The sequence below is a fragment of the Pristiophorus japonicus genome, unplaced genomic scaffold (assembly GCF_044704955.1).
Source record: "Pristiophorus japonicus isolate sPriJap1 unplaced genomic scaffold, sPriJap1.hap1 HAP1_SCAFFOLD_332, whole genome shotgun sequence".
In the NCBI taxonomy this organism is placed as follows: domain Eukaryota; kingdom Metazoa; phylum Chordata; class Chondrichthyes; family Pristiophoridae; genus Pristiophorus; species Pristiophorus japonicus.
The window spans coordinates 303,645-329,165 of record NW_027253128.1 but is presented as its reverse complement, the minus strand read 5'-3'; the positions used below and the strand labels follow the sequence as shown (position 1 = coordinate 329,165).

Here is a 25,521-nt window from a genome sequence, read left to right as displayed (position 1 = left end):
TGGTGACAGATTAGGAAAAGGGGAGGTGAACGAGACCTGGGTGTCATGGTACATCAGTCATTGAAGGTTGGCATGCAGGTACAGCAGGCGGTTAAGAAAGCAAATGGCATGTTGGCCATCATAGCGAGGGGATTTGAGTATAGGGGCAGGGAGGTGTTACTACAGTTGTCCAGGGCCTTGGTGAGGCCACACCTGGAGAATTGTGTACAGTTTTGGTCTCCTAACTTGAGGAAGGACGTTCTTGCTATTGAGGGAGTGCAGCGAAGGTTCACCAGACTGATTCCCGGGATGGTGGGACTGACATATCAAGAAAGACTGGATTCACTGGAGTTTAGACAAATGAGAGGGGCTCTCATAGAAATGTTTAAAATTCTGGCGGGTTTGGACAGGTTAGATGCAGGAAGAATGTTCCCAATGTTGGGGAAGTCCAGAACCAGGAGTTACAGTATAAGGATAAGGGGTAAGCCATTTAGGACCGTGATGAGGAGAAACTTCTTCACCCAGAGAGTGGTGAACCTGTGGAATTCTCTACCACAGGAAGTTGTTGAGACCAATTCACTCAATATAGTCAAAAAGGAGTTAGACGTAGCCCTTACTACTCGGGGGATAAAGGGGTATGGCGAGAAAGCAGGAATGGGGTACTGAAGTTGCATGTTCAACCATAAACTCATTGAATGGTGTGCAGGCTCGAAGGGCCGAATGGCCTACTCTTGCACCTATTTTCTATGTTTCTACATTCCAATCAGATCGTGGCTGATCATTCACCTCAGTACCCCTTTCCTACTTTCTCTTCATACCCCTTGAGCACTTTAGTCATAAAGGCCACAGCTAATTCCATCTGGAATATATCAAATGAACTGGCATCAACAACTCTCTGCGGCAGAGAATTCCACAGGTTAACAACTCTCTGAGTGAAGAAGTTTCTCCTCATCTCGGTCCTAAATGGCTTACCCCTTATCCCTTATACTCTGACCCCTGGTTCTGGACTTCCCCAACATCGGGCACATTCTTCCTCCCTCTAACCTGTCCAGTCCCATCAGAATTTTATATGTTACTTTGAGATCCCCTCTCATTCTTCTAAACTCCGGTGAATACAGGCCCAGTCAATCCAGTCTCTCCTCATATGTCAATCCTGCCATCCAGAAAATCAGTCTCGTGAACCTTCGCTGCACTCTCTCAGTAGCAAGAACATCCTTCCTCAGATTAGGAGACCAAAACTGAACACAATATTCCAGGTGAGGCCTCACCAAGGCCCTGTACAACTGCAGTCAGACCTTCCTGCTCCAATACTCAAATCCCCCAGCTATGAAGGCCAACATGCCATTTGCCTTCTTCACCGCCTGCTGTACCTGCATGCCAAATTTCAATGACTGATGCACCATGACACCCAGGTCTCGTTGCACCTTCCCTTTTCCTAATCTGCCGCCATTCAGATAATAATCTGCCTTCACGTTTTTGCCACCAAAGTGGATAACATCACATTTATCCAAATTATAGTGCATCTGCCATGTATTTGCCCACTCACCTAACCTTTCTAAGTCACTCTTCAGCAGCTTAGCATCCTCTTCACAGCTCATACTGTCACGCAGCTTAGAGTCACCTGCAAACTTGGAGATATAACACTCAATTCCTTCATCAAAATCATTGATGTATATTGTAAATAGCTGAGATCCCAGCACTGAGCCCTGCAGCACCCTACTAGTCACTTCCTGTCATTCTGAGAAGGACCCATTTATCCCGACTCTCTGCTACCTGTCTGCCAACCAGTTCTCTATCCATGTCAATACATTACCCCCAATACCATGTGCTTTAATTTTGCACACTAATCTCTTGTGGGACCTTGTCAAAGGCCTTTTGAAAGTCCAAATACATTACATCCACTGGTTTTCCCTTTTCCACTCTCCGAGTTCCATCCTCAAAAAATTCTAGAAGATTGTCAAGCATGATTTCCCTTTCCTAAATCCATGCTCACTTGGACTGATTTTGTCACTGCTTTCCAAATGCTTTGCTATTTCATCCATAATAATTGATTCCAGAATTTTCCCCACTTCTAATATCAGCTAACCGGTCGATAATTACCCGTTTTCTCTCTTCCTTCTTTTTAAAAAAGTGGTGTTATATTAGCTACCCTCCAGTCCATAGGAACTGATCCAGAGTCGATAGACTGTTCGAAAATGATCACCAATGCATCCACTATTTCGAGGGTTACTTCCTTAACTACTCTGGGATGCAGACTATCTGGCACTGGGATTTATCAGCCTTCAATCCCAACAATTTCCTGAACACAATTTCCTGACGAATAAAGATTTCCTTCAGTTCCTCCTTCTCGCTGGACCCTCGGTCTCTGAGTACATTAGGAAGGTTATTTGTGTCTTCCTTCGTGAAGACAGAACCAAAGTATCTGTTTAACTGGTCCGCCATTTCTTTGTTCCCCATTATAAATTCACCTGATTCTGACTGCAAGTGACCGACGTTTGTCTTCACTAATCTTTTTCTCTTCACATATCGACAGAAGCTTTCGCAGTCAGTTTTTATGTTCCCAGCAAGCTTCCTCTCATACTCCATTTTCCCACTCCTTATTAAACCCTTTGTTCTCCTCTACTGAATTCTAAATTTCTTCCAGTCCTCAGGTTTGCTGCTTTTTCTGGCAAATTTATAGGTCTCTTCCTTGCATTTAACACTATCCCTAATTTCCCTTATTAGCCACGGTTGAGCCACCTTCCCCGTTTTATTTTTTCTCCAGACAGTGATGTACAATTGTTGAAGTTCATCCATGTGATCTTTAAATGTTTGCCATTGCCTATCCAGCGTCAACCTTTTAAGTCTCATTTGCCAGTCTATTCTAGCCAATTCACATCTCATGCAATCGAAGTTACCTTTCCTTAAATTCAGGTCCCGAGTCTCTGAATTAAATGTTTCAATCTCCATCTTAATAAAGAATTCTACCATATTATGGTCACTCTTCTACAAGGGGCCTTGCACAACAAGATTGCTAATTAGTCCTTTTTCATTATACATCACCGAGTCTAGGATCGCCAGCCCTCAAGTTGGTTCCTCGACATATTGGTCTAGAAAACCATCCCTGATACACTCCAGGAAATCCTCCTCCACCGTATTTCTATCAGTTTGGTTAGCCCAATCTATATGTAGATTAAAGTCGCCCATGATAACTGCTGTATCTTTATTGCACGCAGCCATAATTTCTTGTTTGATACTGTCCCCAAACTCACGACTACTGTTTGGTGGTCTGTGCACAACTCCCACTCGTGTTTTCTGCCCTTTTGTATTCTGCAGCTCTATCCATACAGAGTCCACACCATCCAAGCTAATGTCCTTCCTTAATATTGCGTTAATTTCCTCTTTAACCAGCATCGTTCCCCGACCTCCTTTTCCTTTCTGTCTATCCTTCTTGAATGTTGAATTCCTCAGGATGTTAAGTTCCCAGCCTTGGTCACCCTGGAGCCATGTCTCTGGAATCCCAATTATAACATATTCGTGAATTGCTGCCTCTGAGTGAATTCATCCACCTTATTACGAATAATCCTCGCATTGAGGCACAGATACTTCAGGCTTGTCTTTTTAATACACTTTGTCCCTTTCGAATTTTGCTGTGATGTGGCCCTTTTTGATTTTTGCCTTGTGTTTCTCTGTCCTCCACTTTTACTTTTCTTCTTTCTATCTTTTGTTTCTGCCCCCATTTTACTTCTTCCTATCTCCCTGCATAGGTTCCCATCCCCCTGCCATATTAATTTAACCCCTCCCCAACAGCACGAGCAAACATTCCCCTAGACATTGGTTCCGGTCCTGACCAAGTGCAGACCGTCCGATTTGTACTGGTCCCACCTCCCCCAGAACCGGTTCCAATGTCCCAGGAATTTGAATCTCACACTCCTGCACTACTCATCAAACCATATATTCATCTGAGCTATCCTGCATTTCCTATTCTGACTAGCTCGTGGCACTGGTAGCAGTTCTGAGATTACTACCTTTTAATTTAATTCCTAGCTCCCTAAACTCAGCTTGGAGGACCTCATCCAGTTTTCCCCGATATCATTGGTACCCATATATACCACGACAGCTGGCTATTCACCCACCCCCTCCAGAATGCGCTGCAGCCACTCCGAGACATCCTTGACCTTTGCACCAGGGAGGCAACATACCATTCTGGAGTCTCGATTGCAGCCGCAGAAACATCTATCTATTCCCCTTACAATAGAATCCCCTTTCACTATAGTTCTCCCACTCTTTTTCCTGCCCTCCTGTGCAGCAGAGCCACCCATGGTGCCATGGACTTGGCTGCTGCTGCCTTCCCCTGATGAGTCATCTCCCCCAACAGTACACAAGGTGGTGTATCTGTTTTGCAGGGGGATGACCGCAGGGGACTCCTGCACTGTCTTCCTTCCACTGCTCTTCCTGATGTTTATCCATTCCCTCTCTGCCTGAGTAACCTTTACTTACGTGTGATCAACTCACTAACCGTGCCATTCACGACATCCTCAGCATTGCGGATGCTCCAGAGTGAATCCGTGCGCAGCTCCAGTGCCACATTGTGGCCTGTCAGGAGCTGCAGATGGATACACTTGCTGCACATGTAGTCATCCGGGACACTGGAAGCGTCCCTGACTTCCCACATAGCACAGGGGGAGCATGACATGTGTTCGAGCTCTCCTGCTATGACTTAACCATTAGACTTACTGAATTTGGCAACAATTCCAAAGTTTCCTTGCTGCTAAGAACAAGAAGAAATCAAAGAAACAGAAAACTACTCACCACTCAACCAGCCAATCACTTACCCTCTTGGCTGTGACTTCACCCTTTGATTACTTGTGACTTATTTTTTACTTTTGCCCCTGCACCAGCTGTAGCTCGCTGCTCGCTGCTCCTCCAGCCGCTGCTCCTCCGACTGCCGCCGATCCCCGGACTCCCGCTGGGCCTTTACAGGCCGCTGCTCACACCTCCTCCGGACACTGCTCCTCCCACTTTTGGAAACAAATAATTCAGTCAGGCAGAGTCTGCATAGATTTATGAAAGGGAAGTCATGTTTGACAAATTTGCTGGAATTCTTTGAGGGTGTAATGAACAGGGTGGATAAAGGGGAACCAGTGGATGTGGTGTATTTGGACTTCCAGAAGGCATTTTGACAAGATTACTGCACAAGATAAAAGTTCCCGGGGTTGGGGGTAATATATTAGCATGGAGAGAGGATTGGCTAACTAACAGAAAACAGAGAGTCGGGATAAATGGTTCATTCTCTGGTTGGCAATCAGTAACTAGTGGGGTGCTGCAGGGCTCAGTGCTGGGACCTCAATCTTTACAATCTATATTAACAACTTGGATGAAGGGACCGAATGTAATGTAGCCAAGTTTGCTGATGATACAAAGATGGGAGGAAAAGCAATGTGTGAGGAGGACACAAAAAATCTGCAAAAAGACATAGCCAGGTTAAGTGAGTGGTCAAAAATTTGGCAGATGGTGTATAATGTTGGAAAGTGCAAGGTTATGCATTTTGGCAGAACAAATTAAAGAACAAGTTATTAGTTAAAAGGAGAAAAATTGCACAGTGCTGCAGTACAGCGGGAGCTGCGCGTACTTGTGCATGAAACACAAAAGGTTAGGATGCAGGTACAGCAAGTGATCAGGAAGGCCAATGGAAACTTGGCCTTTATTGCAAAGGGGATGGAGTATAAAACAAAGAAGTCTTGCTGCAGTTATACAGGGTATTGGTGAGGCCAGACCTGGAACACTGCGTGCAGTTTTGGTTTCCATATTTAAGAAAGGATATAGATGCTTTGGAGGCACTTCAGAGAAGTTTCACTAGGTTGATTCCGGAGATGAGGGGGCTAACTTATTAGAAGAGGTTGAGTAGGTTGTGCCTCTACTCATTGGAATTCAGAAGATTGACAGGTGATCTTATGGAAACGTGTAAGATTAAGAGGGGGCTTGACAAGGTGAATGCAGAGAGAATGTTTCAGCATACTAACCTTTTGTGTTTCATGTACAAGGGCCCCCAGGTCCCTCTGCACCGCAGCATTTCGTAATCTCTCCCCATTTAAATAATTATTTGCTTTTTTATTATTGCTGCCACAGTGGATAACCTCATATTTCCCACATTATAATCCATCTGACAAATTTCTGCCCACTCACTGAGCCTATCAATATCGCTTTGCAGATTGTTTGCGTCCTCCTCACAACTTGCTTTCCCACCATATCTTTGTATCATCAGCAAACTTGGCGACATTACAAACATGCAGAGCACAGAACAAATTATTGACGTATTGACTCTCCCTCAGTTAGTATTTCTTTCATTGTGCAAAAGAAAATTATCGAATCATTAATTATGTTATCCCATGAAAGCAAAATAAAAGTTTAATGAAAATAATTGGCACATTTGAAAGGAACATTTATGTTTTGTGCCGTTTCGGTCAGAGAAATGTTTGTGAAAGGAATTTTTTCAGAAAAAGGGATTCAGCATTTCAGCTTGTTGCTGAACACTTCTCTCTGGGCACTGCACTAAGCAGCAGTTTCCGTAGTGTAGCGGTTATCACGTTCGCCTCACACACGAAAGGTCCCCGGTTCAATCCCGGGCGGAAACATTATTTTTGAAACAAAAACTGGTTTTTAATGTTCATTGCTCATGCAACAATGGCCTCCTTCTGTGCTGTAAACTTCTCTGATTCCATGAAGAACATTTAAAACAAGTCTCCAAAAATACAGACTGTGTAAAATCAGAAAGGGAATAAAACTTCCTCAATGATTAAAGTTTCACAAATTATTAAAATTAAGTTGTTGAAGTTTCGACTGACCCTCAGTGATCATGTTAGCATTTCTTTCATTCTGCTCAACAATGCTATCGGTTAATACCAGCAGATCAAAGCTGCATTTCAAACCCGGAAACAATTGATTCATTATTCACCCTTCCCAGTTCCAGTGCACAGAGGATTATTTATACTCCATCCCAGAAACTTAAGTCCAACTTCTGACATTCCTGATTTCTAATTACCAACTCATTTGTTTTGACACCACTCTGAAGTGCTTTGGGTCATCTATGTAATTTAGTTAAATTACTTCATTTTAATTAAAAACGGTGGTAGCAAAATTACTTCCCTAACTGGGAATTGAACCCTGGAAGCTGAAGGGATCGGAATGGTTTTGTGAAGCATTTGAAAATACTCTGTCAATATCTCACACTGCTAATTTAAAAACACGGTTACGATTTGTTTCAGTGTGAAAGAAGGGGATTGCAATGACAACATAAACACCAGGCAGTGACTGCATTAAGACCAATTCAAACTTTTCACAAAGTTGGTTTCAGGAAGTAACAGCTTAGCGAAAGTTGGCACTGACCAATGGGTACAAACATCGCATTATAACCGATGAGCTCACAAATATCAGGAGCAGTGCAGTCTGGTCAATGTCAAACCCCTCCTTCCTTATTCAACAGAGACATGAACGGCAGACAGACGCCACAAAGTTTAATTAAAGACCGAAGTACAAGTCACATTTAATTTCCAAATCCTTTCACCATAAAATTCCTTCACTTTATTTCAAATCTTACTGCGTTGATTCTGAAAATGAGCACCATGTGATTTGACCTTCAATACTGATTCTATTATTTGTGCACGGTAGAATTACCGCTCCAGTTGTAAGCCCAATTTGACAAAAGTTTCCCCAGATTCCTGGTGTCGTCAGCAATTAATATTTTGAACCAGACTCCTAAAATAGTGTTTTTTTACATGAGTTCACAGGATCAAGGTGTCACTGGCAAGGCCAGAATTTATTGCCCAACCTTAATTGCCCTTGAGAAGCTGGTGGTTGTTGTGTATCTGTAAAGCATGCACTCCCATGTTCCGCCACCAGGGAGCTCATCCCTTGAAGTCCCAAGGGATCCCAGCATCCCTTTGGAGCACTGTATATAAGCCGGCCCCCAAGGCCTGTTCCTCACTCTAGAGTGTCTTATTAAAGACTGAGGTCACTGTTACTTTAACCTCCCTGTGTGCAGCCTCATCTGTTTTAGGAACACATTAACTGACGACGAGAATACGAATCCAACGCAAGGATGCAGCAAACTGCGGGCATCCTGTTGAAGTTCTCGGAGGGTGAGGACTGGGAAGCCGATGTCGAACGGCTAGACCAGTACCTTGTAGCCAACGAGCTGGATGGAGAAGGAAGCGCTGCAAAAAGGAGAGCGGTCCTCCTCACAGTCTGTGGGGCACCGACCTGCAGCCTCATGAAGAATCTTCTGGCTCCGGTGAAATCCACAGAAAAGTCATATGAGGAGCTGTGTACCGTGGTTCGGGAGGATCTTAACCTGAGGGAGAGCGTGCTGATGGAGAGGTATCGGTTCTCCACGTGCCAGCGATCTGACGGTCAGGAAGTGGCGAGCTACGTCGCCGAGCTAAGGCAACTTGCAGGACAATGTGAGTTTGATGGCTGCCCGGAGAAAATGCTCAGAGACTTTTTTGTACTGGGCATTGGCCAAGAGAGCATCCTTCGAAAAATTTTGACTGTAGAGACACCGACCCTCAGTAAGGCCATTGCGACAGTACAGGTGTTTATGTCCACCAGTGATAACACCCAACAAATCTCTCAGCACACAAGTGCTAGCAATGTTCATAAATTAACTGGAACTGTTTTTGCGAGCAGAAATGTACAGGGCAGAACCCACGAGTTTGTAACTGCCAGCAGGCCTCAGGTGATCCAGATAACTCAGAGTCCCCAACAAAGAATAAATGCAAGGCAATTCACAGCTTGTTGGCGTTGTGGAGGCTTCCATTCAGCATATTCATGATGCTTCAAAGGGTATGTTTGCAAGTGCTGTGGAACAATGGAGCACCTCCAATGAGCTTGCAAACAAGCTGCAAGCTCTGCAAAACCTGCTAACCACCATGTGGCGGAGGAAGATCGGTCCATGGTGGATCAAAGCAATTTAGAGCCTTCGAGAGAGGAGGCAGATGCTGAAGTACACGTGGTGCACACATTTTCGACGAAATGTCCACCTATTATGCTGCACGTAAAATTGAATGGCTTAGCCGTAGCCATGGAACTGGACACTGGCGTCAGCCAATCCATCATGAGTAAAAAGATGTTTGAGAGACTGTGATGCAACAAGGCATTCAGTTCAGCCCTGAATCCCATCCACACGAAACTGAGAACATACACCAAAGAGCTTATCACTGTCCTGGGCAGCGCCATGGTCAAGGTCACCTACGAGGGCATGGTGCATGTACTGCCACTCTGGATTGTCCCGGGCGATGACCCCCACAGTGCTTGGAAGGAGCTGGCTGGGAAAAATCCGCTGGAACTGGGATGACATCTGAGCGATATCACATGTCGATGAGGCCTCATGTATCCAGGTTCTTAAAAAATTTCCTTCCCTTTTTGAGCCAGGATTTGGAAACTTTTCCGGGGCGAAGTTGCGGATCCACTTGGTCCCAGAGGCACGACCCATTCACCACAAGGCGCGAACAGTACCTCACATGATGAGGAAGAGAGTGGAAATTGAGCTGGACAGGCTGCAACTCGAGGGCATCATCTCCCCAGTGGAATTCAGCGAGTGGGCTAGCCCAATTTTTCCAGTACTCAAAAGTGATGGCACAGTCAGGATTTGCGGCGATTATAAAGTAACTATTAATCGTTTCTCGCTACAGGACCAATACCCGCTACCTAAGGCAGGCGACCTAATTGCGACGCTGGCAGGAGGCAAGACGTTCACCAAGCTCGACCTGACTTCGATTTACATGACTCAGGAGCTGGAGGAGTCTTCGAAGAGCCTCACCTGCATCAACACGCACAAGGTACTGTTCGTCTACAACAGATGCCCGTTTGGAATTCAGTCGGCTGCAGCGATCTTCCAGAGAAACATGGAGAGCCTACTCAAGTCCGTACCATGCACAGTGATCTTTCAGGACAACATATTGGTCATGGGTCGGAACACCGCTGAGCACCTACAAAACCTGGAGGAGGTCCTCCAGCGACTGGATCGCAAAGGGCTGTGGCTGAAGAGGTTGAAATGTGTCTTCATGGCAACAGAAGTGGAGTATTTGGGGAGATAGATCGCAGCAGATGGCATTCGGCCCACAGACGCCAAGGCAGAGGCTATCAGGAACGCGTCCAGGCCACAGAACGTCATGGAGCTGCGGCCGTTTCTGGGCCTCCTCAACTATTTTGGTCACGTCCTACCAGGGTTAAGCACCCTTTTTGAGCCCCTACATGTGTTATTGCGCAAAGTTGAGAACTGGGTCTGGGGAAAAAGACAAGTAATTGCTTTTGAGAAAGCCAGAAACATTTTATGCTCCAACAAGCTGCTTGTATTGTATAACCGGTGTTAAAGACTTGTGCGAGCAAGTGAAGCGTCGTCGTACGCATTCGGGTGTGTATTACAACAAGCTAACGTTGCGGGGAAGTTGCAACCTGTCGCCTATTATTCCAGGAGCTTGTCTAAGGCCGAGAGGGCCTACAATATGATTGAGAAAGAGGCATTAGTGTGTGTGTTGGTGGTAAAGAAAATGCATCCGTATCTGTTTGGCCTCCAATTTGAGCTGGAAACCGATCACAAGCCCCTCACATCCCTGTTCACTGAAAACAAGGGGATAAATACTAATGCCTCAGCCCGCATACAAAGGTGGGCACTCGTGCTATCAACCTCTAACTATACCATCGGCCACAGGCCAGGCACCAAGATCTGTGTGAACGCTGTCAGTCGGCTACTATTGCCCATTACAGGGGTGGAAATGGTGCTGCCTGCAAACTTATTGATGGTGGTGTAGCCCGCAGACGTGTTGATGGTCATGGAAGCATTTGGAAATTATAAATCACCTGTCACAGCCCGCCAAGATTCTCTGCTGTCCCTAATAAAAAACCGTGTACCGCATGGGAGCAGGGCCAGAATCCCCGTTGAAATGCAAGAGCTAATCAAGCCGTTCCAGCGGCGAAAGGACGAGCTGTCCATTCAGGCAGATTGCCTGTTGTTGGGTAATCGTGTAGTGCTACCAAAAAAGGGCAGGGAGACGTTCATCTCGGATCTCCACAGCACACACCCGGGTATAGTAATGATGAAAGCGATAGTCAGATCCCACGTGTGGTGGCCCGGTATCGACTCTGACTTAGAGTCCTGTGTATGGCAATGCAGCATATGTGCTCTGTTGAACAATGCGCCCAGAGAGGCACCACTAAGTTTGTGGTCCTGGCCCTCGAGACCATGGTCGAGGATCCATGTCGCCTATGCGGGCCCGTTTCTCGGTAAAATGTTCCTGGTGGTGGTGGATGCTTTTTCAAAATGGATTAAATGTGAAATAATGTCGGGAAGCACCGCCACCGCCACCATTGAAAGCCTGAGGGCCATGTTTGCCACCCACGGACTGCCTGGCCTACTGGTCATTGACAACGGTCCATGTTTCACCAGTGTCGAATTTAAATAATTCATGACCCGCAACGGGATCAAACATATCACCTCGGCCCCGTTTAAACCAGCCTCCAATGCGCAGGCAGAGCGGGCAGTATAAACCATCAAACAGAGCCTTAAACGAGTCACAGAAGGCTTACTCCAAACCCGCCTGTCGCGAGTACTGCTCAGCTACCGCACGAGACCCCACTCGTTCACAGGGGTGACCCCGGCTGAGCTACTCATGAAAAGGACACTTAAAACCAGACTCTCGCTGGTTCACCCCAACCTGCATGATCAGGTAGAGAGCAGGTGGCAGCAGCAAAATGTAAACGATGGTCGCGCCACTGTGTCACGGGAAATTGATCTGAATGACCCTGTGTATTTGCTAAACTATGGACATGGTCCCAAGTGGATCGCAGGCACGGTGATAGCTAAAGAAGGGAATCGGGTTTTGTCGTCAAACTGGACAATGGACAAATTTGCAGAAATCTGGAACAAACGAGGCTGCGGTTCACAGACTGCCCTGAACAACCCACAGCAGACACCACCTTCTTCGAGTCCACAACACACACCCAAAGGATCAACGACACCACGCCGGACCAGGAAATCGAACCCATCACGCCCAACAGCCCAGCAAGGCCAGGCTCACCCAGCAGCCCTGCAGGGCTAACAACACGCCAGCCCAGCGAGGGCACAGACAGCACACCAGAACAGACATTTGTACTGAGGCGGTCCACCAGCGAAAGAAAGGCTCCCGACCGCCTCACCTTGTAAATAGTTTGCACTTTGACTTTGCGGGGAGTGATGTTGTATATCTGTAAAGCATGCACTCCCATGTTCCGCCACTAGGGAGCTTATCCCCTGAAGTCCCAAGGGATCCCAGCATCCCTTGGGAGCACTATATATAAGCCGGTCCCTGAGGCCTGTTCCTCACACTGGAATGTCTTATTAAAAACTGAGGTCACTGTTACTTTAATCTCTCTGTGTGCAGCCTCATCTGTGTGAGGAACACAATAGTGGTGAGCACCATCTTGAACCGCTGCAGCCCGTGTGGTGAAGATGCTCCCACAGAGCTGTTAGGGAGGGAGTTCTAGGCTTTTAACCCAGTGACGATTAAGGAACGACCGATATATTTCCAAGTCAGGATGGTGTGTGACTAAATCTAACAATGGCTGGTGTCACAGGCACCAAACATTTTAAAGCAATGTCCTAAAATGCTGTGTGTAAAATGGGAAGGGATAATAATTCATGACATGCAAAGCCTGTTTAAAATGGGACTGTATAAAATTAATGTGAATATTTTTCTGCCTGACCGGGTTTTGGAAGCAGAATTAATATTAACTTTCCAAAGGGAAATATCGTTGAAAAAGAAACATTTGCAGGGTGCTGGGGAATGGGACTAATTGGAAATTTCTTTCACAGAGACAGCACAGAAAACAACATAAGAAATCGGAGCAGTAGTAGGCCATACGGCCCCTCAAGCCTGCTCCACCATTCAATAAGATCATGACTGATCTTTGATCTCAACTCCACTTTCCCGCTCGATCTCCCGATCAATTGATTCCCCGAGACTCCAAAAATCTATCTAACGCAGACTTGAATATATTCAGAGACTCAGCATCCACAGGGGCAGAGAATTCCACAGATTCATAACCCTCTGAGTGAAGAAATTCCTCCTCATCTCTGTCTTAAATGGCCGACCCCTTAACCTGAGACTGTGCCCCCTGGTTCTAGACACTCCAGCCCGGGGGAAACAAACTCTCAGCATCTACCCTGTCAATCCCCTTCAGAATATTGTGTGTTTCAATGAGATCACCTCTCATTCTTCTAAACTCCGGAGAGTATCGGCCCATTCTACACAATCTATCAACTTAAGACAGTCCTCTCATCCCAGGAATCAATCTGGTGAACCTCTGTTGTACCACCTCCCAGGCAATTATTTCCTTCCTCAAATAAGGAGACCAAAACTGTGCGCAGTACTCCAGGTGTGGTCTCACCAGGGCCCTGTACAATTGTAGCAAGACTTCCTTACTCTTGTACTGTGGGCTATATATTAGGTACTATGGGGCGAGTGTCCTGTTTTTTTGCTGATTCGACGGTTGTATAAAAAGTTATTAAAATTTGACAGTTGCTCGGCAAACATATTTGTATTTCCTTCAGTGTACTCCTTACTCTTCAAGGGCTAGATTTTCCCCAAGCAGTTTAGTCGGCGCACTGACCTCAAGCGCACCGACTTTGCTCGCTGGAAACGGCGCAGGGAAAAACTCGCCCCATCCTGGCCGCTGTGTACAGTCCCCGGAGTCCTGGTGTGGTGTCGATGATGAAGTGGGGGGCGGAGCCAAATGCCTGCGCCGAAAACACTGCCGACACCTTCGCACATGGGCAGTAGGGAGAGAAAACTTGGCACTCTGCCATTTTTAAACAGTGTCAAACCCGATGAAAAGCACAGCAGCTTCTCAGCTTCTCCGGTCGCTCGGCGGGCTCTCCCTCCGTCCCTCCCCGATAAAACTCACAGCTCCAGCAGCTGCAACTTCTCCGGTCCACAAGCTCACACTTCTCCGGTGTCTCTTCCCTCCCCTATCCCAGGGATACAGGGACCGAGTGTAATGGAGCCAAGTTTGCTGATGGTACAAAGATGGGTGGGAAAGCAAATTGTGATCCAGCAAAGAAAATCTCAATTTCGGAAGAACAATATGGAAAAGTACAGTGACCCCGACGTGATATAAACACGCAGCCTTCTGATCTGGAGTCAGACACACTACCGTTGCACCACGAGGTCTACAGTGCAGAGTGCCCATGTTTGTATACATGAAGGTTCCTGAAACACAGTTTCATTTACCCTGCATTGGTGCAATGAAAGGGCTTTAAAATCCCCGGCCACTCCCACCGTGGGTCAGACAGCATCAGAAGCAGTGCCCACCTGTCACTCACCCTCTCACGCCCGCTTTCATCACCTGCTGCCCGCGGACTGCAGCAAATCCAGTTCATCATCATCATCGGCAGTCCCTCGAAGCGAGGATGACTTGCTTCCACGCCAAAAAAGGATGAGTTCACAGGTGTTTCAATGATGGACCTAATATTCCAGGTCCCGAACTGCATGTTGAAGGGTGGAAGATACATGTGCGTGGATTTTTTTAACGTGTGGTGGCCGTTGCACCCCAGCCATCACACGGGCTTGACAGAGCGAGGTCTTGCTCCAGTGGTAAGGGTTATCCAAGACGACTGGAGACCAGCTCTGCTGCACGGACCCAGTGCCCCCACATATCGCAGTGTGGGCTGGCCCGTGCTGCCCCTGGGCCCCTGGCCCTGAACTCACGCCGCCCCTGGGCCCCGATCACATCCCTCCACCGTCTCTCGCTGCTCCTGCTGCACCTGCCCACGCTCCAATCACCGACCTGGACTTTGATGACATCACTCTTCGCTGCCGTCGCCCTCCTGCACCAGCTCGCGCGGTACCTTGCCGTGGTACACCACCACGCTGCTCCCAGGCCGCCGCTCACCGCTCCTTTTATGGCCCCGACCTGCCGCTGGTGTTCTCACGCAGGTCGGGGCCTCCACACTGCTCCCAGCAAATCCAGTTACACCCCGTGTCACCGCACAATTCTCAGCTGTGATTGTAAGCTGACTATATTTAAAGCTATCGCAGAGGCTGCAAGCAGTGTTCCCTGGTAGTCTAGTGGTTAGGATTTGGTGCTCTCAGTGCCGCGCTCTGGGTTTGTTTCCTGGTCAGAGAAAGCATTTTTACAGAGCAAATTGACAAAAATAATTCAAGTCTGTGAGAGACTGAATAATTGTTTGAATCATCATTAATCCAGCCACATGCGTTGTACACTGAAGGAAATACAAATATATTTGCTGAGCGACTGTCGAATTTTAATAACTTTTCATACAACCGGAGAATCAGAGGAAAAACAGGATATTCGGCCCATAGTACCAAATATATAGCCCATAGTACAAGAGTAAGGAAGTCTTGCTTCAATTGAACAGTGCCCTGGTGAGACCACACCTGGAATACTGCGCACAATTTTGGTCTCCTTCTTTGAGGAAGGAAATAATTGCCTGGGAGGTGGTGCAACAGAGGTTCACCAGATTGATTCCTGGGATGAGAGGACTGTCTTATGGTGAGAAATTGTGTAGAATGGGCCGATACTCTCCAGAGTTTAGAAGAATGAGAGGCGATCCCATTGAAACACACAATATTCTGCAAGGGATTGACAGGGTAAATGTTACGAAGCCTGGCTTGCCCAGTCGGTAGAGCATGAGACTGTTACTTGCAGGGTCGTGGGATAGAGCCCCAACATTGGGCGATGATTTTCCTTCAACTTTTATGTTGCTTTCAGAGGAAAACATCATTAATGAACCCATGATCTTCTTTTGCACAATGATAAAAATGCGAACTGAGGGAGAGTTGATAATTTAATCAAATAATGAAAGCAGCGCCTCAGACCGCTCGGCCGTCCTTACTGTTAGATGCTCCAGTTACAAGTTATTACTCTGGAAAGTTTCAGACCGGGCACTTGTTCAGGGCTGCTGGAAGGCCCAGTGACCGGGATAACCTCTCCCCCGGGATTTTCCTGAGACTTTGCTCGGTGCACAGGGAGGTTTGGTCCAGGTCTGAGGTAGCTTGCATCTCAGGGATGGATAATAACTCTCTGAGCTCTGGAACTGGGGAAAAGCGAATAATTAATGAGTTGTTTGTGGTTTCAAATGCAGCTTTGATCTGCTGGTGTTAACCGATTGTGTTGTTTCAGAGAATGAATGAAATGCTGACAGGGACAGTCAAAACTTCAATAACTGAACTTTAATAATTCATGAAACTTTAATCTTTGATGAAGTTTTATCCCCTATCTGATTTTACACAATCTGTATTTGAGGAGACTGGTTTTAAATGTTCATTGCTCATGCAACAAGGTATCCAAAACAGCTTTTATTCAATTATATTGCAGACAAGTTTTTGCTTGAGAAATAATGTTTCTGCCCAGGCTTGAACCAGGAATTTTTCACATGTGAGGCAAATGTGATTACCACGACACGACAGAAACTGCTGCTTAGCTCAGCGCCCAGAGAGGAGTGTTCAGCAACAAGCTGAAATGCTCAATCCCTCTCTCTGCAAAAAGTTCCTTTCACAAACATTTCTCTGACCAGAACTGCACCAAACAACAATGTTCTCCTTTCAAAGTCATTAAACTCCCCAATTTCCGCGTCTGCAATTTTAAGGACAAGGACTGAAATCGCTTTGCGATCAGAAAATTGCAGGAAACTCCTGTGGTTAATGACAGGGCTTTTGATAGTTGATTTCCATACACACCTTGTGTTATGTATTTAACCATTGGCCACCTGTATCACACCACCACCAGAGGGCCATCCTGTTGGAGTCCCAAGGGATCCCAGTATCCCTTGGGAGCACGGTATATAAGTGGCCACCCATGAGGTAACTATACACTGGAGTCTTACTACAGGAGCTAAGGTCACACTTACTCATTGTTCACAGTATTCAGTTTCATCCTTTATTATCAGCGTATCAATTGGCGACGAGACAATGAACAAGCACGCAAAAATGCAAAGAACAGTTGGTATCCTGGAGAAGTTCTCAGAAGTGGATGATTGCGAAGCCTTCGTGGAGAGACTGGACCAATACTTCGTGGCCAACGAGCTGGAAGGGGACGAGAATGCTGCCAAATGAAGGGCGATCCTCCTTACCGTCTGTGGGGCAACAACCTATGGCCTCATGAAGAATCTTCTAGCTCTGGTGACACCAACAACTAAATCCTATGAAAAATTGTGTACGCTGGTCTGCGAGCATCTAAATTCTAAAGAAAGCGTTCTGATGACGAGGTATCGGTTCGACACGTGCCAACGGTCGGAGGGCCAGGAAGTGGCGAGCTATGTCGTCGAATTAAGGCAACTCGCAGGACATTGCGAATTTGACGGATTCCAAAACGAATGTTGAGAGACTTTTTGTGCTTGGCATTGGCCATGAGGTAATCCTTCGCAAGCTATTGACTGTTGAAACTCAGAATCTGAGCAAAGCCATAACGATAGGTCAGACAATTTCCACCAGTTCCTTTAAACCCAATAACATAATTTATTTCTAGTGGACTGGATGGATGAACATGATCCATGTAAAAAATTGTTATTACATGAAATGAATGTTTCTAAAAGTATTGGAGTGGGAACTCACTGAATAGCAGCACAGCTGGCAATGTTTGCGGAATATATTCGTGCAGCCAAAACACACAATGCCAACCTGGAACTGTGCGGCACCGAATCCTCGGGGAAAAAACAGTTAAATGCATCGTCTCTTGGTGGGATCTAAACACCAACCTTTCGATTAATAGCCAAACGCACTAACCCATTGCGCCACAGAGACTAACTTAAATGTAAATTCCAACACATCCCAAACCAGGGAGTCAGACAGTTAAAGCTGCAGATTGCTCCGACCGGTATGCAACTTGTCCACTCTCAGTTGTACTTTTTACCCAAATAAATGGAGGGACATTCATTGTGGATGCGTGGAAGCAGTCTGGTCCCGCACACTGCAGACACTTCCATGTCACCGCCAACCAGATCTCCCACAACCGGTGTGATCTACCTTCCAGCCTTCCGGTGCCTTGTCTGTGACGAAGTATTCCGATTGTCCCGAAGCCGGTCTTATGTTTTAATTCCTTTTCAACTCCTGACTGCAGATATTCCTGTGATTAAACCCGAGCAAAATGCTGACAGGGACAGTTGGATTCATCATATCTTCGCTTGGTGAAATTTCAAATATTGAAAGTGATGCACATCAACCCCAAACCTCGTCACCTACTCGCTAACTGCTACACGCTGCTCCCGTGTGATGGAAGCCCAGTTGCTGTTTCAAGCTTGAATGCAGGTACAAGCAGAACTCATTCAAAGAAAGTCCAAGTCCCTGAGGCACCTGATTATTTGCACCGAACTCCTTCGCAAAGAGTTGAGGTTCATGTGGGGTGATTCGGGCACATCTTTCCCCACACTACATCACTTCAAACATAACTCAACGGTTGTAAAGCGTTTTGGGGCGTCATGAGTTCCTGAAAGGCACTGCAGAAATGTAAGTCCTTCTTTGCAAACGTTCGATGCAATTTCAAAATTCGCGACAGAATAATGGGCTCGGCCGGGATCTCTCGCAAATTTCAATTAACAAGCCAGAAACGAGAGTCATACCCCTCGACCAACGAGCTAACTTTTTGACAAATCTGGAGATCAGGTGTAACTTTTATAAAAGCATTTTTGCGTGTTGCTATTCTTGATTGGAGAAGCACATGGGACCGAATCAGTGACTTTGCTTTTTCGACCTGTCTTCTGAAGCGCCACACGCTCCCACTCCAACAGTCAATGAGCTGTTGGGACGTTACTGTATCCAGACTGTTTTTGGCCACCCCGAGCGCAGCAGAGGGGTTTCTGCATTAGTTCTGGGTGGGGACATTATTTCCCCTTCTCTCTTCCTCTTGTCTCTATCCCTCTGTTTTGTTTTCTGTATTTATTCCCCCGGCCTCATTTTATGTGTTTTAAAGGGAACAAAAGATGAAGTGGGCGACACTCTGGAACAATTTCTCTCACTAAAATGTATCTATTTAGTGAAGTGAAATAAAGAGCAATTAAAGAATAAGGGAGAAGCCACTGTCACCCTTTTGACAGGAGAATAAACTCGCCCATGGCTGTTCATCCACAGCAAGTTTAAACATAATCTTCCTGCACGGGATCCTTCCGCGTGGAAAGCAAACGTGATAACGGCTCCACTGCGGAAACCGCTCTGACCAGAAGTACAGCAGAGGGCAGCTGACCAGTGAATGCCTTCTGTGCTGATCGGGAATGTGCTGGCTCACCTTAAACAACTTCTGTCCCTCACTGACAGCTGTCAATCCTTCTCCTCCGCTGCCTTTTACACAAACATGTCACTGATCCCCACCCACCACCCCACATCCCCATCGTGTTATCTTCCATGTTAGCACAGTGGGGCCACGGAGGCACCTACTCTCTACCCGCGGTTAGTGAACTCAGTCAGTCTGTAAAATTAAAGGGGAACAAGTGTCCCGCAAAGGGAAGGGGAAGGAAGAGAGTCTGTAACCTGGGTTTAATTTGTTGTCAAAGGCTACCTGTCCTGTTGTGTATTTCCAGCAGTTTCCTACTTTCACAGGTGGAGATACCGGGGCTGGACCATGCTCCTCAAATACAATGAGGTCGGGATAAAATTTCCTCACGTATTCAGGGCAAAATAAATGGTTGAAGTTCTGCAATGGGTTAATTAATGATGTTTAAATAAATTAAACTTTTTTTTCCACATGAGTTGCATGTGACTCTTTCTTATAAGGTTTTAATTTTGATGCAAGTGCAATTTCCCTGGCCCTAAATCGACCCAGGGCCGCGGTGGTGAGAGCGCCGAATTCTAATCACTGGACCAGCAGGGAACGCTGCATTGCTGCATCACTGCATCGTAATGCTTGGTGTCATTATTGTCCTTTTCAATCCACTTGTTTCACACCGAAACACATCGTAACCTTGATCTGAATTTAACGCCACGTGATTCTTTGAAATCATCTTTAAATGATTGGGTAAAACCACTCCTTATACCACCGAAAAACAGCTTCGGTTCCAGGTCAGGGCAGTAACTTTTGTAACACCGTTTTTAATTTCAAACCTTATAAAATTGACGACATGCAGCAAATGTGAAAAAATAAGAATTCATTTAATCACCATTAATTAACCGATAGCATTTTTCAGAATGAAAGAAATAATAATATAGTTACTGAGGGACAGTGGTATCTTCAATCATTCATTTTCTCTTTGCATGTGATGAACTTTCATCTCTATCTCATTTACACGCTGTATTTTATGAGAATAGTTTAAAATTATAAGTGTTTATGACCCAGTTGTAAAACCATTGATTGTGTGTTTGTCTATTCTTGAGAGGAGGAGCACTTGAGACCGAAGTTCCAGTTCTATATTTTTACCAACAGAATCAATTTCCACCAGTTTCTTGAAACCCAATAACTTCATTTATTTCTAGTGGACTGGATGGAGGAACATGATCCATGTAAAAAATTGTTATCGTTTTACATGAACTTAAAACTCAGAAATGTATTGGAGTGGGAACTCATTGGATAACAGCACAGCTGTCAATGTTTGCGGAATATATTCGTGCAGCCAAAACACACAATGCCAACCTGGAACCTTAGGGAAAAACAGTTCAAGGCTTTGTTTCTGGGTGGGCTCAAACCACCAACCTTTCGATCAACAGCCAAACGCGCAACAGAGACTGACACATACGTTTTCTGCAAGACATCCAAAACCAGGGTGTCAGTCAGTTAAAGCTTCAGATTGCTCCGACCGGGATGGAACTTGTCCACTCTCAGTTGTACTTTTCCGAAATAAAGGGTGGGATATTCATTGTGGATGTGTGGAAGCAGTCTGGTCCCGCACACTGCAGACACTTCCATGTCACCGCCAACCAGCTCTCCCACAACCGGTGTGATCTACCTTCCAGCCTTCCGGTGCCTTGTCTGTGATTAAGTATTCTGATTGTCCCTAAGCCGGTATTAGGTTTTAATTCCTTTTCAGCTCCTGACTGCAGATATTCCTGTGATTAAACATGAACAAAATGCTTATAGAGATCTTCATATAGACGAACAACTCACATTGCATTTTTCGAGGAGGTAACCAGGAGGGTTGATGAGGGCAGTGGTATGATGCACTTTAGCAAAGTTTTTGATAAGGTCGCACTTGGCAGACTGGTTACGAATGTAAAAGACCATGGGATTCAAGGGCAAAGTGCAAGTTGGGTCCAAAATTTGTTCAGAGGCAGGAATCAAAGCATAATGGTTGATGGGTGATTTTGTGATCCAGTGGGGTTCCGCACAGGGGTTCAGTGCTGGGTCCCTTGCTTTTTGTGGTATACATCAATGACTTGGACTGAAATGTTGAGGGTATGAGTAAGAAGTTTGCAGATGACACTAAAATAGGCTGAGTGGTAGATAATGAAGAAGAAAGTGGCGGACTGCAGGAAGATATCAATGGATGTCTCAAGGCGCTTTGCAGCCAATGAAGTACTTTTTGAAGTGCGGTCACTCTTGTAGTGTGGGAGACACAGCCGCCAATTTGCACACGGCAGGCTCCTATAGGCAGCAGTGTGATGATGACCAGATCATCTGTCTCTGTGATGTTGATTGAGGGATAAATATTGACCAGGACACGAATCCTGGCCACATTTATCCTCCCACCACTTCACACTGTTCTCCGAGGGACCAGCGCGATGATACTGAAACAACAAGCGAAGTTGGTAAGCTAACAATGCAGTCCATCGGAATCCAGCCACACCACCTTATACCACGGGTAACATCTCTCCATGGATTCTGGAATCTGGATCAACAAACCATAATCCCATCTTAGAAGGAATTCCGGGAGGTGCTTCAAGCTTTATTCCATATATGTTAACAGTTTTCAGGTATTTAAACAAATACCGACATTTTTCAAAAGGGCGTCTGGGTGACGTCATCAAAACCCTGGTCGTCATTTTGGAGCGTGAGCAGGAACATCGGCAGGGCCCAGGGACAGAGGAGTGGGAAGGTCGGGGCGGATGAGCGGCGAGTGTTTGTGGCGAGATGCGGTGAATGTTTATGGTGGAGGAGCGGCGACAGATCGTGGAGGAGGTGTGACGGATGGGGGTACGGGGCCCAGAAGAGCCGAGGGCCCAGGGGCAGCACGGGCCAGCCCACACTACGATATGTGTGGGCACTGGGTCCATGCAGCAGAGCTGGTCTCCTGTGGTCTTGGTTAACCCTTGCCACTGGACCAAGACCCAGCTCTGTCAAGCCCGTGTGGTGACTGGTGTGCAACGGTCACCCCATGTTAAATAAATCCACACAAAGGCATCTTCCACCCCCTCAATTGGATTCAGGACTGGAACATCGGGTCCTTCATCGAAACACCTGTGAACTCATGGAAGCAAATCATCCTCGATCGAGGGATCACCTATGATGATGATGATCAATGTACTGGTCAGATGGGAAGAACTGTGGCAAATGGAATTCAATCCGGATATGTGTGAGGTAATGCATTTGGGGAGGTTTAACAAGGCAAGGGAATACACATTAAATGGTACGACACTGAAAAGTGTAGAGGAATAAAGGGACCTTGGAGTGCAGGTCCGCAGATCCCTGAAGGTAGCAGGCCAGGTAGTTAATGTGGTTAAGAAGGCATATGGAATACTTGTCTTTATTATTCAAGGCATGGAATACAAGAGCAAGGAGGTTATGCTTGAACTGTACAAAACACTGGCTACACCACAGATGGAGTACTGCGTGCAGTTCTGGTCACCACATTACAGGAAAGATGTGATTTCACTGGAAAGGGTGCAGAGGAGATTTACTGGAATGTTGCCTGGTCTGGAGAATTTTGGCTATGAGGAGATGCTGAGTCTGTTTTCTTTGTAACAGAGGCATCTGAGCGGTGACCTGATTGTGGTGCATAAAATTGAGGGGCCTGGATAGCATGGATCGGAAGGTCCTGTTTCCCTTGGCAGAGGGGTCAACAACCAAGGGGTGCAGAATGAAAGTAATTGGGGGAGGTTTAGAGGAGATATGAGGGGACATTTCATCACCCAGAGGGTGGTGAGGGTCTGAAACTCAATGCCTGAAAGGGTGGTAGAGGGAGGGACCCTCACCACATTTAAAAGATACGTGGATGTGCACTTAAAGTGCCGCAACATACAGAGCTCTGGACCGAGAGCTGGAAAGTGGGATTAGGCTGGATAGCTCTTGGTCGGCCGGCATGGACACGATGGGCTGAAATGGCCTCACTCTGTGCTGAAACTTTCTGATTCTATGATTCTATTAATATAGATATATATATATAATATATACCATTATCGTAATTTTTCCTTGGTGGTCGGGTGGTTAAGATCCCGAGCACTAACCCTCTTTCTATTCTAAATCAGTTTATCGCATGAAAATAATTGAGGTTTGTGAGAGGATGAATAATTGCATACCTCGGCAGCCTATTATCAGCGAGGGCAGGCATCGACGACGAGGTTCAACACTGCCTCCAGTGCGCCAGTGCAGCCTTCGGCCGCCTGAGGAAGAGAGTGTTCGAAGATCAGGCCCTCAAATCTGCCACTAAGCTCATGGTCTACAGGGCTGTAGTGATACCCGTCCTCCTGTGTGGCTCAGAGACATGGACCTTATACAGTGGGCACCTCAAGTCGCTGAAGAAATACCATCAATGCTGTTTCTGCAAAATCTTGCAAATCCCCTCGGAGGACAGACGCACCAACGTTAGCGTCCTCAATCAGGCCAACATCCCCAGCATCGAAGCACTGACCACACTCGACCAGCTCCGTTGGACGGGCCACATTGTTCGCATGCCTGACACAAGACTCCAAAAGCAAGCGCTCTACTCGGAAATCCTACACGGCAAGCGATCCCCAGGTGAGCAGAGGAAACGTTTCAAGGACCCTCAAAGCCACTTCATAAAATGCAACATCCCCAACAACAGCTGGGAGTCCCTGGATAAAGACCACCCTCAGTGGAGGAAGAGCATCTGGAGAGCGCTGAGAACCTCGAATCTCATCGTCGAGAGCTTGCAGAACACATGCACAGGCAGCGGAAGGAGCGTGTGGCAAACCAGTCCCACCCACCATTTCCTTCAACCACTGTCTGTCCCACCTGTGACAGAGACTGTAATTCCCGTATTGGACGGTTCAGTCACCTGAGAACTCACTTTTAGAGTGGAAGCAAGTCTTCCTCGATTTCGAGGGACTGCCTATGATGATGATGAATTGCTGTAATCACCGTTAATAACCCCGTTACTTCCTGTTACACACTGAGTTTACAGACTCTCTGGCTTCTCCTGCCCTTTGCGGGACACTTGTTCCGGGTGCAACTTTACAAACTGGGTGAGTTCGCTGATCGCGGGGAGACAGCAGGAGTCTCTGTGGCCCACTGTGAGGATGTGGAAGTGGACATGGTGGGTGGTAATTACGTGACATTTCTGTAAAGGGCAGCGGAGGAGAAGGATTGAGAGCTTTCAGTGTGAGCCAGAAGTTGTTTAAGGTGAGCCAACACATTCCTGATCCTTCTCTTTTCTTCTGAGGCAATCCCCTGGAGTCGAGGATGACTTGCTTCCACATCAGCATCGGTCCCGATCAGCACCGAGGGAGCTCACTGTTCAGCTCCCCTCTGTTGTGCTTCCTGTAACAGAGGTTTCTGTAGTGTAGCGGTTATCATGTTTGCTTTACATGTGAAAAGTTCCTGGTTCTATCCCAGGCGGGAACATTATGTTTAAACTTGCTGTGGATGAACAATCGGAGGCGAGTTTCGTCTCCTGGCAAAAAAGCTGATGCTGCCTGTGCGGTACCAGAACTGAACACAGTCCCCCAAGTGAGGTCGAACCAGGGCTTTGTATAGCTGCACACAACATCTGTCCCCTTGTGTTCCAGTTATACGAACATTAGAAGTAGGAGCAGGAGTTGGCCACACGGCCCCTCGAGCCAGCTCCACCATTTAATAAGATTATGGCTGATCTGATCATTGACTCAGCTCCACTCCCCAAAACCCCTTATCCCCTTATCCGTTTAAGAAATTATCGATTTCTGTCTAAAATATATTCAATGTCCCAGCTTCCACAGCTCTCTGAGGCAGCGAATTCCGTAGATTTACAACCCTCTAAAAGAAGAAATTTCTCCTCATCTCAGTTTTAAATGGGTGGTCCCTTATTCTAAGATGATGCCCACAAGTTGTCGTCTCCCCGACCAGTGGAAACATCCTCTCTGCATCCACCTTGTCAAGCCACCTCATAATCCTATACATTTCGATAAGATCACCACCCATTCTTCTGAATTCCAATGAATAGAGGCCCAATCTAAACAACCTTTCCTCATAAGTCAACCACCTCATCTCCAGAATCAACCGAGTGAACCTTCTCTGAACTGCCTCCAGAGCAAGTGTATCCTTTCGTAACTATGGAAAACAAAACTGCATGCAGTATTCCAGGTGCTGCCTCACCAATACTCTGAAAAACAGTAACAAGATTTCCCTGCTTTTATACTCAATCCCCTTTGCAATAAAGGCCAAGATTCCATTGACCTTCCTGATCACTTGCTGGTGATCGAGTTCGCTGGATAT

At 46.4% G+C, this 25,521-nt stretch overlaps 1 non-coding gene across 1 annotated transcript; it reads left to right on the top strand.

Annotated features, from left to right (window-relative positions):
• Positions 1 to 6,520: 6,520 nt before the first annotated feature.
• trnav-cac (transfer RNA valine (anticodon CAC)) lies at positions 6,521 to 6,593 on the top strand. The gene has a single exon. It is a non-coding gene; the product is annotated as a tRNA-Val (tRNA).
• The last annotated feature ends 18,928 nt before the right edge of the window (positions 6,594 to 25,521 follow it).